Source organism: Chrysochloris asiatica, unplaced genomic scaffold (assembly GCF_000296735.1).
Source record: "Chrysochloris asiatica unplaced genomic scaffold, ChrAsi1.0 scaffold00086, whole genome shotgun sequence".
Taxonomy (NCBI): domain Eukaryota; kingdom Metazoa; phylum Chordata; class Mammalia; order Afrosoricida; family Chrysochloridae; genus Chrysochloris; species Chrysochloris asiatica.
In genome coordinates this window covers 6,885,366-6,892,559 of record NW_006408604.1, presented here as the reverse complement: position 1 = coordinate 6,892,559, position 7,194 = coordinate 6,885,366, and the positions used below count along the sequence as shown (strand labels likewise).

Sequence of the window (7,194 nt, the reverse complement as noted above, 5' to 3'; positions counted from 1 at the left end):
ATTTACTCATTTTTTTAAAATATGGAAGTGATATCAAGCTAGTAATTTGTGAATACTTCAAACCAGTGACTAATGTCTCTGCCAATTTGCTTTTCTAATTTTGTTCATCTTGTGAATGAGTTGTATAACTTTACTTAAAAGGAATCAATACCAAAGAATTTGTGGATGTGTGATAACTAATAAGAAAGCTCTAGCTGCTTTTGAGGGCTAAGAAAAATATGTTAGGGGGGTTAACTGGTGACTCGCATGGAGTTGGTAGTAAGTTTGTGTTAACTTACTATATATGCTAGCTAGTCCACTGTTTTGCAACAGTATACTTACTCTGTGTCCCAAGAATTGCTCAGACGCTGATCAGATCTGACATGCCTTAATTGAGATTTAAACATACCAGATTTGCATCAAAAGTAGCTTGGTATTTTTGAAATTAGAACTTAAAAAGTTTGTTAATAAAAATCCAGAAATGTACAAACTTGTACATATACAAATAACGCTCACAGAATGTTGTTGCCAAATGCCGTTGAATCGGTTCTGACTAGTGATAACCGTGTGTTGGGGTTTCCAAAGAGCGGCTTATGGGTTTGAGTCACTGACCTTACAGTTAGCAGAACAGTGCTTATCCTGTAGTGCCACGCCACGCCACCCTCACAGTATTTGTTGTTAGATGCCATTGAGTGTTCTGACCCTTAGCGACCCTGTATAGGGTTTCTGAGGAGCAGCTGATGAGCTTGAAACCACTGACCTTGCAGTTCACACCGACTGTAGTCCAGTGCATTAACCCACAGCACCACACCAGGACTCCCGCACAATATTAGGTAGCATGTATTTGGAATCTGCAGTTTGCTCCATCTCTGCTGTTAACACCCTAGGCCAAGGTCACCGTATTCTACAGTTGATTGCTGTGCCTCTCTAATTGTACTCTCTTGCCCATCTTCCTCGCCACCCTCTTCTTCCATCTATTCTCCATAGTTAAAGGTTGTTGCTCTATTTAATTCTTATTGACTTACCACTTTGCTAGTTCTTTACTGGGCTCTGTCCTCTATTTTCTTTGTGACTTTTGTGTTTCTCCCATGCTTACATTGTTCTAGTTAACATTGTCTTCATTTCTGTTTCAAGACTTTTTCCCTTGCTAGTTGTGCTACTTGGTCCAGTCATCTTAAATGTTTCCATAGCTAACCTTTTCTCATGACTCCTGTCTCAAGCCCTTCTTCTATCACTTACCACTTTGCCTTATTTTATTCATGAGTCTTGAGATTCTCTGAAATTATTTTGTTTATCTTTACTAGCAGTGCAAGCATTGTCTATAAAGGTGGCTGGTATGTTGTAAATGCTCTATAATTGTTGAAACAATTCCTTTAATTAGCACCAGGCCATTAGACCAGTAAGACCAGTTACCCCATATACAAAGGAGCACTGGTAGCATAAGGGGACCAAAAAGTTTGTGGGAAATGTAATTAAAACATTTTTCTCAACATGTTGTGAAGTGCCATCCAGTTGGTTCCAAACCTTAGCAACCCTGTATAGGGTTTCCAAGGAGTAGCAGGTGAGCTTGAACCACCAACCTTACAGTTCAAACAGCTTTGCAGTCTGGCGCATTAACCCACAGTGCCACACCAGGATTCTTAACGTTGTTCGGTGCCATCGAATCAGTACTGACCCATAGTGACCTTATGCACAGCAGAACGAAACACTGCCCGATCCTGGACCAACCTTACTACTGTTCTACTGTTGTCACGCTTGAGTCCATCAATGCTGCCACTTGGTCAATCCATTTCGTTGGGGGGAGGGGGGGTGCGGGGAGGCTCTTCCTCTTTTTCTCTGACTCTCCACCTTACCAAACATGACATCCTTCTCCAGCTACTGGTCCTTCCTGACAGTATGTCCGAAGTATCAAATTCAAGGCACATTACTGACTGAAGAAAAAGTAGTAGTGGCATTGAGTTGCTTCTGACTCAGCAACTGAGTGTATGTTTTCCAAAAAATAGCTGATGGTTGGCCGTATAGTGTTTATCCTATAGTACCACACCAGCACTCCAAATGAAGAAAAACAGGTGCCCCTTAATGATTAAGAAACCAAATGAAAGTATTAAGTTAGTACTGTAAGATGGATGCCTAATGATTGCCCATGAAAACAAGTTGCCCATATTCAATGAGGAATGAGTAGGAGTTTAGCTGTCTTGAAGAACACGAGGGAAGCTTCCAGGTGTCTTTCTGCTAAAACCTTTGTCTTTTTCAGAACACACTCAGAAGAAGCAGTTGTCACTGTACCTTTGTCCCTCCAGAAGTTAATAAGCAAAGTGCCTCGCACATCCCAAAAACTTGACCTTTTGACCAGTCTGCATTAGTTTTATCTGGACCACTTGTACCTCTATGGTAGCCATTGCTTTGATTGTACTTAGTTTTCAGCACTGTACTGGTAAAGCCATGTTTCATTTCCTGTTAGAATTTTTTAAAGAAATGCTTCCAAATCTTAATCCTATTTTGAAATTTCACTTGAAAGTTCTCTTGTCTGCAGCTATTCTTGATTTGGGTGCAATAGTTTTGGCAATCCCAGAGCAGAAAATTTGCTAAACTTTGTTTTTTAGTCAGAATTCTGTAAGTTGAACCAGTTGAGATGTCTCTTGTTGCCTATTGTTTCTGCTGTTAATCATCAGTCCCTATGACTTAGGCCACAAACAAAATTAATTTTATCCTCGCAAATTGATATGCATAGTGTGCTACTGCAGTCTTCATCTTCAACATCATCTGAAAATGAGCTGTTATTTGCAAACTAATGATTTTTCTGGAGCATCGCCCCCATAAACCTTTTATAAAGCATCGGTAATTTCACCACTCTTCAACCCAAGCTTAACCATACATTTTACATTTCTTGCTTCTAGTTGAGCAGAATTTATGTTTCTCTAAGAACGGCTCCTTTCAAACTGATACCTTTTATTTCTTAGTGCTTCAAAGTAGATCCTGTTCAGACATGTCATGACTGTTATGGTCCATTTAGTCCCGTCCACTCTGGTAGCGTAGTGGTTACGAATCGGGCTGCGAACCTTAAGGTCAGCGGTTCGAAACTACCAGCCGCTCCACGGGAGAAAGATGAGGCTTTCTACTCCCGTAAAGATTTACACCCTCGGAAACCTTGTACAGGGTCGCTATGGGTCGGACCCGACTCGATGGCACTTAACAACAACAACAACAACAGCAATATTATGACTATTGTGGTATTGTTAATGCAAATTTATTTTGGTGCAAAATTTTTTTTAAATCCGTGCATTTTTTTTTCATAATACTGATTTTCCATGAACTTTTTGACGATCCTTCATACAGCAGGTCTTTCTCACCACTAAAGTGGAACTTTCACTTTATTCCCACTAAGTGCACATGTTGTTCCAATGAACTCAAATGCAGGTTCAGACCTGAGACCCTGTTCCCCACATTAGGTGATTTGATCTCATTTCCAAATACATTCTGTTTTCTGCTTTGGAAACTATGTCCTAATATTAGGTCATGGTACCCTAAATCCCCACCTTTGTTAAGTGCCATCAAGTTGTTTCGACCCAAAGTGACCCTGTATAGGGTTTCCAAGGAGTAGCTGGTGAGCTTGAACCATTGAACTTGTGGTTCAAACCGACTTTGCAGTTCAGCTCATTAACTCACAGCGCCACACCAGTAGTCCAAAACCTAACCATAGTAATTTACACCACCCTGTGAACAAAAGTCCTGGTGTGGCACTGTGGGTTAATGCGCAAAATCGGTGGTTCAAACTCACCAGACGCTCCTCGGAAACCCTATACAAGTTCGCTATGGGTCGGAACCAACTCGATGGCACTTAACAACAAACAACAATGAGCAAAAGGAGCTCTGGTAGCATAGTGGTTACTAATCGGGCCGTTAACCTCAAGATTGGCAGTTGGAAACTACCAGCTGTTCCGTGGGAGAAAAATGAGGATTTCTGCTCCCGTAAACATTTGCAGCCTTGGAAACCCTGTGCAGGGTCAGTATGAGTTGGAACTGACTCCACGGTTCTTAACAACAAACAACAAATGAACAGAAGATTTTACATCTGAGTTCTTGTGTCATCTAGAGGTTTCTTCCAAGAGACCAGCACTGAGTGGTTAATTTCCTTGAGCATATTTTTCAGACTGTTGTTAAGTACTGTGGAGTTGGTTCCAACTCATAGTGACCCTGCACAGCATTCAAGAAGCTAAATGAACCACACACAGGATAGACCCCAAAAGAAAATCAACAAGACAGCCTAATCAAACTCTCCAAAACCAAAGGCAAGGAAAGAATCCTCTGAGAGCAGCTCAGGAAAAGCAAAAAGTTACCTACAAAAGGGAACCAATAAAATTAAGCTAATTTCTCAGCAGAAACCATGCAGGAAAGAAGGCAATGGGAAGACATACACAAAACTTTGAAAGAAATAATTGCCAACCAAGAATCATAGCCAGCAAAACTGTCCCTCAAATACAATGCTAAATTAGAACATTTCCAGAAAAACAGACATTAAAGGAATCTGCAATAATCAGACCAACTTTACACAAAATATTAAAGGGAGTCGTTTGAACTGAGAACTAACAACAGCAGACATCAAAGTAAGGTTGGTATATATGACAACACCATCCAGAACTCAATCCAAATATAGAAGAACCCAAAGTAAAACAAACCTACAAAACTGGAAATAAGGAACCAAAGATATCAATTTATAATGAAGACAAAGTAGAGACAGGAAAAAGTGTTATTACAGAAAGTTCAAATGGCAAGGAATTCAAGAAACATAAAACAGACTATTTTTAAAGTAAATATACAATTTAACATCAAATTTCATTAAGATGTGTGCAATATGGCAAATTTTACTGGGGGTTTAGCCCTAGTGTAGTGCTTGCAAGTTAGGCTGCTAACCTCAAACTCAGCAGTTTGAAACTAGCAGCTGTTCCAAGGGAGAAAGATGAGGTTTTCTGCTTCCATACAGATTTACAACCTTGCAAGCTATACAGGGTTGCGATGAGTCGGAACCGACTCCATGACACATAACCAACTAACCAAGGATAAAATCACTTGCTGGGGAGCTTAGCAACAGGGTCCAGTTCACACTTAACACTAATTGAATACTTTCTTGAATAAATACAGTACCAAACAAAATGCATTCAATTCTTTCTAAAATAAAAAATTCACTCTTAAGGCCTTTCTTATTTAGGCTAATGACAAACACAATAAAGACAGATATGATAGTTTAACATAATTGACCAATTTAATACAGCAATTACATCTTTTAGTCCACAAGTATATTATTAAATAATAAAGAACATCTAGTACAACCATTTCTACAGAACTAGGCAATAAATTTCCAAGAAAGATTTTCACAGATTCCATCTTTTATACCAACCCCAACAGTCTACCCTAAAGAGGATAAAGCCAATGACTTTTTCCTCATAGGAGCTGACAACTAAAGTTGCTCTGCTATCAAAGTCTGTATTTCTGATACGTTAAGAGCATTGAGACAAGATTCAAATATTTCCAAAGAAAGAAAGAGTGCATGTTGTGATCGCCTGTTGAACAACAGTGAGTATGGGATTCAGAACTCTCATCTTAGCAATTAAATAAGATCAGCCACATTCATTGGCATTTCCTCCACTGCAGTATTGTAGAAAGTCTCAGCGACACAAAGAATTCTTCGGTCTTCTTTAGTAACAGTTTATAGCCACACCTTTCCTCCCAAATCGACCACCTCTGCCAATTCTATGAATATAATTTTCATGACTGGTAAGTAAGTCATAGCTTATAACCACAGATATTTGTACATCAATGTCACAAGCCATCAAGTCAGTAGTGATCAAAAAGGGATGTGACCCTGATCGGGATTTCCTCATGATCACATCTCCTTCTGGTTCATGTCACCATGCAGTGCAGAAACTGTGAAGTCCATAGCATGCATTTTCTCTGTGAGCCAGTCCACCTTGCACTTTGTATTAAAAAAGATAACAAGCTGTGTAATTGTCAGGGTCTCATACAAATCACAAAGTGTATCCAACTTCCATTCCTCTCTTTCAACATTAATAGAAAGCTATTTCATTCTTTCAATTCTTTCTTCACCAGAATTTGAATTGGATCCCTCGTGAACTTTTTAGGAACCTCTAACCAACTCCACGGCACGTAACCAACACCACCACCAATACATTAATTGTCGTGACAGCAGAAAGCAACACCACCTGAATATTTGTATTTAATTTTTGAGGAAAAATCTCAGAGATTTTATCCTTAACATCTCAGCTCAACATTTCATCTGCTTCATCCAAAGTGAACATTTTGATCTATTTTACAGAAAGATATTGAACATAACAAACACTCTCTCTGGAGTACAAGCAACAATATATGGTGTTTTGACCTGCAGTTTTTGCATTTCATCTCAAACATTGGTTCTACCGATAAATACAGACTTGACAATTTGCTCCCTTATAATCTTCAAGTGCCAGAATTACCTTTCCGATCTTTAGTACAAGGAATAATAGCTCTCTGCTGAGTAGGTAGAGGCTTCTCAAAACCATAAGCATAAAAACACCTAAAAAGGTATTCTTTTAAATTCGTGTCACCAAAGTTATCAACCATTTCATTTCAGTTACTCTCGATGACACGATGGGGTCCATTCCCTCAGGGCAGGCACGTTCTCTGTTGTATCCGTGAAGCCTAGAGACATGTCTGAACAACCACTCAGCACCCACCCAACGGAAAAGTGAACAGACTATTTTAAATTGTGGAAGAAATTAATAAATTGCAGGGTTACCTCCAAGGAAATTAATATACCCTCACATCAACTCAAGAAAGAAAAAAAAACTGTAAAGATTTAGTAAACATTAAAACAACAGTAATAAAGAAATTGCCAAGAAAATGCACAAACAAAATAAACTCAGCACAGAAAATTATGTGTAAGAAAGAAGCCAGCAACACAACAAAAACACAGCAAAATGACAGCAATAAATTCATGCCAATAAATAATTACACTGACTGTCAATGGGTTAAATGCATCAGTCAAGCTAGAGCAGCAGAATGGATAAGAAAACAAGATCCTTCAAAATGCTGCCTACAACAAATACATCTTAACACAAAGAAAAAATAGATTAAAAATCAAAGGATGGAAACAAATGTATCAATTAATTGACAATCTAAAACGAGCAGGAGTGGCAACAATATTTTTTGATAAAATAGGCT

At 38.9% G+C, this 7,194-nt stretch overlaps 1 pseudogene; it reads right to left on the bottom strand.

Annotated features, from left to right (window-relative positions):
• Nucleotides 1-5,584: 5,584 nt before the first annotated feature.
• On the bottom strand, nt 5,585-6,539 carry LOC102829067 (annotated as a pseudogene).
• Nucleotides 6,540-7,194: the final 655 nt, after the last annotated feature.